Source organism: Malus domestica, chromosome 16 (genome assembly GCF_042453785.1).
Source record: "Malus domestica chromosome 16, GDT2T_hap1".
NCBI classification, from domain to species: domain Eukaryota; kingdom Viridiplantae; phylum Streptophyta; class Magnoliopsida; order Rosales; family Rosaceae; genus Malus; species Malus domestica.
The window spans coordinates 20,855,232-20,865,138 of NC_091676.1; the positions used below are offsets into that span (position 1 = coordinate 20,855,232).

Genomic DNA, 9,907 nt, shown 5'->3' on the forward strand with positions numbered 1-9,907 from the left:
TGTACACTGTCCAATATATTTTAGGGGCCGGGCACCATTCTCCATTTGTTGCACGTAACCCTTATTTTGTTTTATCAAAAGCTTGTGCTGCTTCTTCAGCTTTGGCTATGGCCACTTCTGCCTCTGAAATTGCTCTAGCAGCAGCTGCAGTAGCCTCTTGTGGGATCACGGCTTTCAATTTTGTTGGTTCTTAACTAAACAAACTAGGCTTTCATAACCATCTGCCTTCCCTTTGTTCGAAAACAAAAACGCAAACTAGGATTAAGATTGAACTCTCATTCTGGCTCTTATGTTGAACATAACCTACCGAAGTTCTGGCAACCACCTTCAATTCTTGGTGTTAATAGTAAAAGAAAAATAAGGATTGTTGAAAAGTAAATTACTTACTAATTTCATGTTAGTAAATGATTTACTTATTTACTTTATCTTTGTTCTATAGTGTAGCTGTTTTATGTTGTGATAACTTGTGCTCATATGCCAAGTGTATGGTCTTAGATCAGGACTCATTTTCAATGGCTCATATGCTTTGTACTGCCATGTGTCATGATCACATTGGCTCATGTATTTGAACGGTGATGATGTCTGATGTAAGAGAAAGGAATGAATATCAATGAAAGGTTGCTCTCTGCAGTTTTAGTAGAGAATACAGTTGTGAATATTCTTGTCTCTCCTCTCTCTATTTTTCAGCTCCCTTTCAAAATCCAATTCCTGTATATACAAGTTAACTCAGATCTTAACATGGTATCTAGAGCTCAGGTTCTATCTGGAATCGGGGTGTCAGATCTATGAGCACTGTGCTCGGAAATCCAACGTGAAATTTCCGACTCGGTTTGTCGATTCAAGTCTCAAATGGCTGGATCTAGTGGTAGTGATCTTCGGGCTCCAATATTCAATGGTGACAACTATGAATTTTGGAAGATCCGAATGAGAACTATTTTCAAATCACATGGAATCTGGGATTTAGTGGAAAAAGGGTTTGAAATTTCAAAATCGAAGGATAAGAAGATTGGAGATGAAGGCTCATCAGAGTCGGAAAGAGTTTCTCTGAGCGATAAGCTAATTAAGGATGCTAAGGCACTGGGTATAATCCAAGGAGCTGTCTCGGATGATATATTTCCTAGAATCTCAAACGAAGAAACCTCAAAGGGTGCTTGGGATATCCTACATCAAGAATTTCATGGCGATAAGCAAGTGAAATCTATCAAGTTGCAGGGTCTACGCCGTGATTTCGAGTACACAAGGATGAGGGATGATGAAACCTTATCTATGGATCTCACTCGTCTTCTTGAGTTGGTGAATCAGATGAAGGGTTATGGGGAATATTTACCCAGAGAGCGATTAGTCCAGAAATTGCTCATAAGCTTAACTAAGGAGTTTGATCCTGTTTGTTATGTAATTGAACAAACTAAGGATATTGAAACTATTGAGGTACAAGAAGTGATTGCAGCATTAAGAGGGTTTGTACAACGCCTTGATAGGTATGCTGAGAGTACCATTGAAAGAGCTTTCAGTACTCTAAATCTGAACTCAAAAGGAACTCAACCAAATCTCTCGTTTGGTAATTCTAAACCAATGAAGGATTGGAAATCAAAAGGAAAGAAATGGGATCCTAAACCTCATAATCTTGCTAATCGAGGTGGCAAATATGATCAAGGAGGAAAATCTGATCAGTCTAAGGGAAAATGCAAGCATTGTGATAAACTGCACTATAGTGAGTGCTGGTTTAAAGGGAAGCCGAAATGTCATGGATGCAATCGTTTTAGTCATTTCATCAAGGACTGTGATCAACCAAACAAGACTGGGAAACTTGTAAACTTTGCGAATCAAGTAACAGAATCTGCAACTATGTTTTATGCCTGCCATTCTGCTACTATTGGAAGAAGTATGAATATATGGTATGTAGATAGTGCATGTAGCAATCGTATGACCTCCCATGAATCCTTGCTTATTGATGTTGATAAGAATGTGAAGTGTAGAGTTAAAATGGGCACTGGAGATTTAGTGCAGTCAATAGGCAAAGGCACATTGGTAATAGAGATGAAAGGTGTGACTAGGTATATTAAAGAAGTTTTGATAGTACCTGGATTGGATGAAAACTTATTGAGTGTAAGGCAGATGGTAGAACATGTATATTGGCTTGTGTTTGGTGATTACATGGTTGATATTGGAAGATCTGATTGCAAGTGTTCCAATGAAAGGAAACAGATGCTTTCCATTAAGTTTGGAATATGTTAATCCTCACATGGCTAATAGAGCAACTGTTGAAGAATCAGCTTGGTTGTGGCATAGAAGATATGGACATCTAAACTACATTAGTTTGATGCTTCTGCAAGAGAAGGAAATGGTGCAGAGTTTACCTAGACTACAAGTCTCTGAGCATGTTTGCTCTGGATGTGCTACAAGGAAGGGTCACAGGGAACCATTTGACAAGGGAAAAGTTTGGAGGGCATCACAACCTCTAAAACTTATTCACTATGATATATGTGGCCCAATGCAGATAACTACTCTAGGAGGCAACTGATTCTTTCTCACATTTATTGATGACCACACTAGGATGTGTTGGGTGTTTTTCTTGCAGCACAAGTCTCAAGTCTTCAACATTTTCAAAAGGTTTAAATCCATGGTTGAGCTACAGAGTGGCTATCAAATTAAGAAACTCATAAGTGATAGGGGTGGAGAATATACATCTCTAGAGTTTTCAAGGTTCTATGAAGATATGGAATTAGAAGGGCAATTGATTGTTGCTTACTCCCCGCAACAAAACGATGTTGCAGAGAGAAAGAACAGAACAGTAATTAAAATGGCAAGAACTATGATGATTGAAAAGAAGATTCCCTTGAAGTTTTAGGCTGAAGCTGTCAACACAACTGTGTATTTGCAAAATCGATGTCCAACAAGTGCTTTGAACAAAATAACTCCATTTGAGGCATTTAGTGGAAGGAAGCCAGGTGTCAAATATTTGAAGATATTTGGTTCCTTGTGTTATATTCACATTCTTTCACAGAAAAGACACAAACTGGAGGAAACTGGTGAGAATGGAGTATTTGTTGGATATGGAAATTGTGAAAAAGGATATAGAGTTTTCAACTTGAGAACTCAAAAGGTTGAACTATCAAGAAGTGTAATCTTTGATGAGAAAGCAATATGGAACTGGGAAACTAATGAATCAATTCAAGTTCCTAGTCTTTGGAATGATGAAGGAAGCTCAAGGATATCTGAATTTGATCCAGATTCAAGTGATTCACCTCAATCAATGCAATCTCATCTGAGATCACAATCAACTAGAGATCTGCAAGCATCTCAAGAACCTGTTTCACTTGGTTCTCTAGTTCCAATCTCTGAAGTTTATGATCATACCCCACAGAAATGGAAGAGTTTGAGTGATGTATATGCTCAATGCAACATGAGCATCATTGAACCTGAAGATTTCAGTGAGGCAGTCAAAGATGATGCTTGGAAAAAGGCTATGACAGAAGAAATATTGATGATTGAAAAGAATTCCACTTGGGAATTAGTTGACAGACCCAGTAGCAAACCTGTTGTGGGTGTGAAGTGGGTATATAAAACAAAGCTGAATCTTGATGGCTCTATTCAAAAACACAAAGCAAGGCTTGTAGCCAAAGGTTACACACAAAAACCTGGGATTGATTTTAATGAAACCTTTTCTCTAGTGGCAAGGTTAGATACTATTAGGACACTCATTGCACTAGTTGCACAGAAAGGTTGGAAACTGCGGCAATTGGATGTTAAATCAGCCTTTCTGAATGGTGTTCTTGAGGATGAGGTATATGTTGATCAACCTGATGGTTTTGTGATTAAAGGGGCTGAAGACAAGGTGTATAGGCTGAGAAAAGCCCTCTATGGTCTAAAACAGGCACCAAGGGCCTGGTATAGTGAAATTGACACATATTTAATTCACTATGGATTTCATAGAAGCTCAAGTGAAGCAACTCTATATGTGAGAAGCAAGGAAGGTGTTGGTACCTTGATTGTGTCAATCTATGTTGATGACATTGTGTACACAGAGAGCAATGCAGAAATGATGGAAGAATTCAAAGTTGAAATGATGTGCAAATATGAGATGTCAGATTTGGGTTTACTTCATCACTTTCTTGGAATGGGGGTAACTCAAACTGAAGGGAGTATATTTATACATAAAAAAAAATATGCTCTAACTCTTTTGGATAAATTTGGGCTCAAAGATTGCAAACCAGTGAGCACTCCATTGGTTGCAACTGATAAACTGAGAAGAGAAGATGGAAGTGAACCTGCAGATGAGTGTGAGTATAGAAAAATTGTTGGAAGTCTTCTGTATTTAACAGCAACTAGACCATATATTATGTTCTCTGCTAGTGTGCTTGCACGATTTATGCACAAGCCTACCAAGAAACATTATGGAGTTGCTAAAAGAGTCCTAAGGTACATCCAAGGAACAATTGACTTTGGAATTGAATATTTGAATGGAAAATCTGCCTTGCTGATTGGCTATTGCGATAGTGACTGGAGTGGATCTGAGGAGGATATGAAAAGCACCTCAGGGTATGCTTTTTCATTTGGAAGTGGGGCATTCTCATGGGCTTCAATTAAGCAACACAGTGTAGCACTTTCAACTGCAGAAGCAGAGTATGTTAGTGCAGCTGAAGCAACATCTCAAGCCATTTGGCTTAGGTTTGTGCTCAAGGACTTTGGAGAAGAGCAAGCTGCAGCAACATCACTATTCTGTGACAACACTTCAGCTATAGCTATGTCTAAGAATCCTGTGTTTCATCAAAGAACCAAGCATATTGGAAGGAAGTTTCATTTTATTCAAGATGCAATTCAAGAAGGTGTCATTGATCTGATTTACAGCAAAAGTGAAGAACAGATTGCAGACATCTTTACCAAGGCTCTTCCCAAAGACAGATTCAACAACTTGAGAAGTTTGCTGGGTGTGGAATCAGTTAGCAATTTAGAATGGAGTGTTGAAAAGTAAATTACTTACTAATTTCATGTTAATAAATGATTTACTTATTTACTTTATCTTTGTTCTATTGTGTAGCTGTTTTATGTTGTGATAACTTGTGCTCATATGCCAAGTTTATGGTCTTAGATCAGGACTCATTTTCAATGGCTCATATGCTTTGTACTGCCATGTGTCATGATCACATTGGCTCATGTATTTGAACGGTAATGATGTCTGATGTAAGAGAAAGGAATGAATATCAATGAAAGGTTGCTCTCTGCAGTTTTAGTAGAGAATACAGTTGTGAATATTCTTGTCTCTCCTCTCTCTGTTTTTAGCTCCCTTTCAAAATCCAATTCCTGTATATACAAGTTAACTCAGATCTTAACAAGGATAACTAGTACTCTTGTTAGAGGGTGTAATGGGTTTTTTTGGCATACATACCTCAGGTAAATCATCAAATTCGATATTGATTTTTGAGAACCTTGATCAGTAGGGCTGGGTTCGGTTCTCAACGGTTCGGTTTTTTCCCAAAACCGAAACCGAACCGAAATTTCGGTTCGGTTTCGGTTTTTTTTCGGTTTTTTTTTTTTTTTTTTCTTCCTCCAAAAATTTTTAAAAAAAATGAAAATATGAAAGTTTACATTCAAAGTCACTTCAGAGTCATCCTTTTTCGGTTATTCAACACAACACACACACACCATGCCCATTGTGACCGCTGATGCTCGTCATAGATATTTGTTTGGGCATAAACATCAGGTTTATGTTGTACTGAGGTGTGACTCAAAGACGACAGAAAGTTGGAAAGGTCTCTTGATCCAAGTTCTCGTGGAGTACCAAGACCAGTTACAGCTGCGCCATCCTGCATACATGAGATAATTTACAGAGGGATAATAGCTTGTTATCATACCAGAAAAATGTGTGGCTTCATCATTTCCAATCAACTCTAGGCTTATGCTATGTTAATGAAGGGTTACAACGACATTACATGTTGGGTTTGACTGCTTGAGATAGTTTCTTGCAAATAAAGACTCTTATATACTCATTGGTGTTGCTGAAACTTTCATTGGTCCCCATTTCCATACCTAATCGTGTCTTACTTTGCAATTTACGCCAATTCATGTAACTTTAAATTACGACCAAGATTTAGCATCCATTAGTCCAATTGGAAACGTAAGTACAATTCAAAATTACCAAATAGATAGCAAACATCCTAAATTTCAAATAATGGTGCCAATAGAACTTGAATCCAAAAACCAGAGCATCATTTGCAAAAAGCAGCAAAATGGTCGAAAAAAAGAAAGCTCATTTGCAGCAAACAACATTAAAAGAATGAAAATTTACAATCCCCATTAGACTGAGAAGCAAATCTAGAAGCTGTGAGAACCACCTCAGCACAAGATCTTAGAGAGAGAGAGAGAGAGAGAACCTGTTGACAACAAGAACACCGAGGAAGAAGCTGGCAATGCAGAAGAGAGAAACCCATCTGGCGGGGACTCCATCGGAAGCAGCGCCGGAACTCCCCCCATCCATTTTTCAGCGCCTGTTTGCCGCGGCGTTTGATTTTTGGGGCTCGAAACGGCAAGAAGAAGCTCACGGCGAGGGCGAGGTGTGAGAGATTGAGAGTGAGAAGGGTCGCTGCGCGAGAAGGTTATTGGGTTAGGGTTACACTGGAGGCAGGGAAGGGAACGAGAGAGAGAAGAGGGGAATGAATAAAAGGTGTGGCTGCTACTGCTAGTGGCTAGGGTTAACTTAGAGGGTTTTGTTGATTTCTCAAAAAAATTAAAAACTTTTCTGAAATGTTGGAGGCATGAGGGTTCGAACCCTTACGCTGCAACTTGAAAATTTGCCCTGAAACCAACTTGGCAACAAGTTTTGTTTTGTTATGATTGTATGACTAAACTATTTATAATATTGAAAAAAATAATTAAATATATTTATCGGTTCGGTTCGGTTTCCGAACCTCAAAAAAACTGACCAGATTCGGTTCGGTTCGGTTTTTTCGGCCTCGGTCCGGTTTGATTTTCGGTTTTTTGAACCCACCCCTATTGATCAGGTCTGCATGAGCATCATATTCATCTTCATTCTGTGACTCTACAGCTATTTGCCACATACATAACATATCTCTAATGGAAGCTAACCCTTGAAACACAATGTAAGATACTAATACAGCCTCACTTTTGGATCAATTTATAGTTATGGTGGAGGTACTGGTTTTCAAAACAATGGACTCCATTCTTCGTGTATTAGGTTTTTTATTTCTAACAGGATCCTGTGTGTATGGTTTATTTGGTTGGTCACTGTTTGGTCTCCTTTTGCTGATCGACCCAATGAAAAACAAGAAATGGGGACAAATTAAGGAAAAATATCTAGCTGTTTTTTGTAGCAATTTGTAGCTGTTGATTTGGCCTTTAAGAATAAAGTTTAACAACTAAGGACAGAAGTTGAAAATAAGAAAAGGCATAATTAGGATACCACTCAAATGATGATGTATCAAGAAAAATAAGTGTGGGTTGACGAGCTCAAAAAAATTAAGAGTATATCGCTAAGTTTTAATCGGTTTTGAAATCCATCCAGCTATGCTATTCAATTCCAAGGCCTACTAATAACAAGTTCAAATCAGTGTGATGAGTTGACTTAAAGAGACAAAACTTCATTCATTTTAAGGAGTTCGTAGTTGCCAGATTACCTGAAAATACATGGACAATAATTCCTTGAATATTTCGACAGTGATTATTTTGGTAAACAATCTAATGTTTTCTTAGAAGTATTCATATATCAACCAGGAAGATGCTGATGAAGAAGGAGAGGTATCTGTATCTGCATTCTGTGAAGCTGCTCATCTAAACTTAGCCAATCTTTTTCTTCAAAATGTAGCTTGGATAACATCATTATGCACCGTATCATGACTTCAAAGATGAAATCTTTCATTCATCTTTCATCAGGTGCCACGACCAGTACGATAGCAATGTTGATTACCTATTCGAAGCAAAAGTAGTAGTTATTTTGATCCAAAAGTTCAGAACTTGTATGTTTATGATTGTGATAGTTTAATCTAACAGACTTGCCAAATAGTGAAGTGGCTGTATGATATGACTGTTGGTTATTTTAATTATTTTAATAATATTTTATTTTAAAGATTCAAAACTTATTATTATTTTTTTTATTTATAATATTTAAGAGTTGTGTTTTATTTGAAAAGTCATATTCCTTTTTTAAAAGGGTATGAGGAGTTCTTTAATATAAAACTTCAGACAGAAAACAATATACGCTTAAAACTTTTCTGTCTCTCTCAATTCTCATATCTTTGTCAATCTATTTACATTCCTACTTCATAATTCTTGGGGAATTGATCACTACTTGGTAATCCCGTCTGCCGTTGGCGTGCATATCGGATCAGACATCCTGTGAGGTTTTGGATTGTATCTTGGAGTTGTAGGCAACGCCATAACCTGCACATAGGGAGGCGTCTACGGCTTTAAGGCAGCAACATCGGTCCTCTCTTTGGTTCACAGGCCAGATTTTCTTATTCCTTTTTCCCAATTTAATTTTCATAAGTTTGATAGTGATTATACATTTGATTTGATATATTTGATCATATAAATAATTGGTATATTTCTGCAATATATTACACAATCTAAAGCCATAAAAGTGTGATAATATAATTGCAAATTTTACAATCTATTTTTACCAAGGTTCTAAAAAACGTTAGGCGCTAGTCGGGCGGTGAGCTAGCGCCTAGGCGGCCTAGGCGGATTTAGGTAAATTTCTTGTATATCTTGTAAATAAGTGCATATTGACACTTACAAAAAATTATACTTGTATGAAATCCATAAATAAAATAATAAAAGAATTATAAAATACAAAAAAAGTATCTAACAATGTCTCTCCAATAAATAAGAATTTGTTTTTAATGAATTAGATGGTATAAGATGAAAATTTATATGATAATAAGTATGTATTACTTAATAAATATTTTTTAAAGATTATTTATTATATAATGAACTTAAAAAAAAAGAAGTAAAGGTGTAATCTGTAAAAAGGGAAGTGGGGCGCAGTGCACCAAAAAGGGACGTGCCAATATTCAATGTATGTGATCGGTCCCTGGAATTGATTAGAATTTAATTTAAAAAAATAAAACGAAAAGTGGAGTTGAGTGGACGGAGTGGTCACGTCTGTCTGTCACGTTGGGGGAATGGTAAGAGAGAGACTCACTTAAATCTTCTTCTTCCTTCCGTCTGGAATTCGAAACTTTGAAACGCAGAAGGCAGAACCAGAGCAAGAACGTAGCTCTGCAACGACAAAACTCTAAAACGGCCAGACCGTTTAGGCCATCGAGTCGCCCGCCTAGGCCGCCCAAGCACCGCCTAGGCTACCTCCGCGCCCGCCTAATCCTCTTGCCGATTTTTCTCCCAATTATGGGCTAATCGGAACGGCTAGCCACCGTGTAGCGCCTAGGCGGCCGCCTTTAGAACACTGGTTTTTACAGTAGAATTGTAATTTTGATGCCGTTAATACCCTTCGTTGATTGCATCTAAATAGCAGTTAAAATCTTTCACTCCTGTCGTTAATAACTTTCATTGCATGTTTGATTATCTGCAAATCGTAAAACCCACTTTTAAATTTCTGCACTATAGTTGCCAAGATAATTGATTCTCTGCGATATATGATTGCGTCTTTGACTTGAACATTGTTGTTAATAATTTGATTCTCTGCACATCTTGTATAGTTTAATTGCCATTAAATCTTAAATATTTTTAATTGCCATTCAATCTTAAATATTTTTAATTGCCATTCAATCTTAAATATTAAGTTGTTATCAATTTAAAATACAATTGCTTTAACTGTAAACTCTTGGAAATACGCAAGTTGACTAAAATTGCATATCGATAAGAACTTGCTCAGTGGTAATCAAATCTGTTAGTTATATTTGATTCGTAATTACATATTGATCTATTACTTGCC

At 37.2% G+C, this 9,907-nt stretch overlaps 1 long non-coding RNA gene across 1 annotated transcript; it reads right to left on the bottom strand.

The window, feature by feature from the left end:
* Positions 1-5,554: 5,554 nt before the first annotated feature.
* LOC139192966 (uncharacterized) lies at positions 5,555-6,678 on the bottom strand. Its single transcript, XR_011577556.1, has 2 exons — positions 6,372-6,678; positions 5,555-5,804 (listed from the first exon to the last, which is right to left on the bottom strand). It is a non-coding gene; the product is annotated as an uncharacterized lncRNA (long non-coding RNA).
* Positions 6,679-9,907: the final 3,229 nt, after the last annotated feature.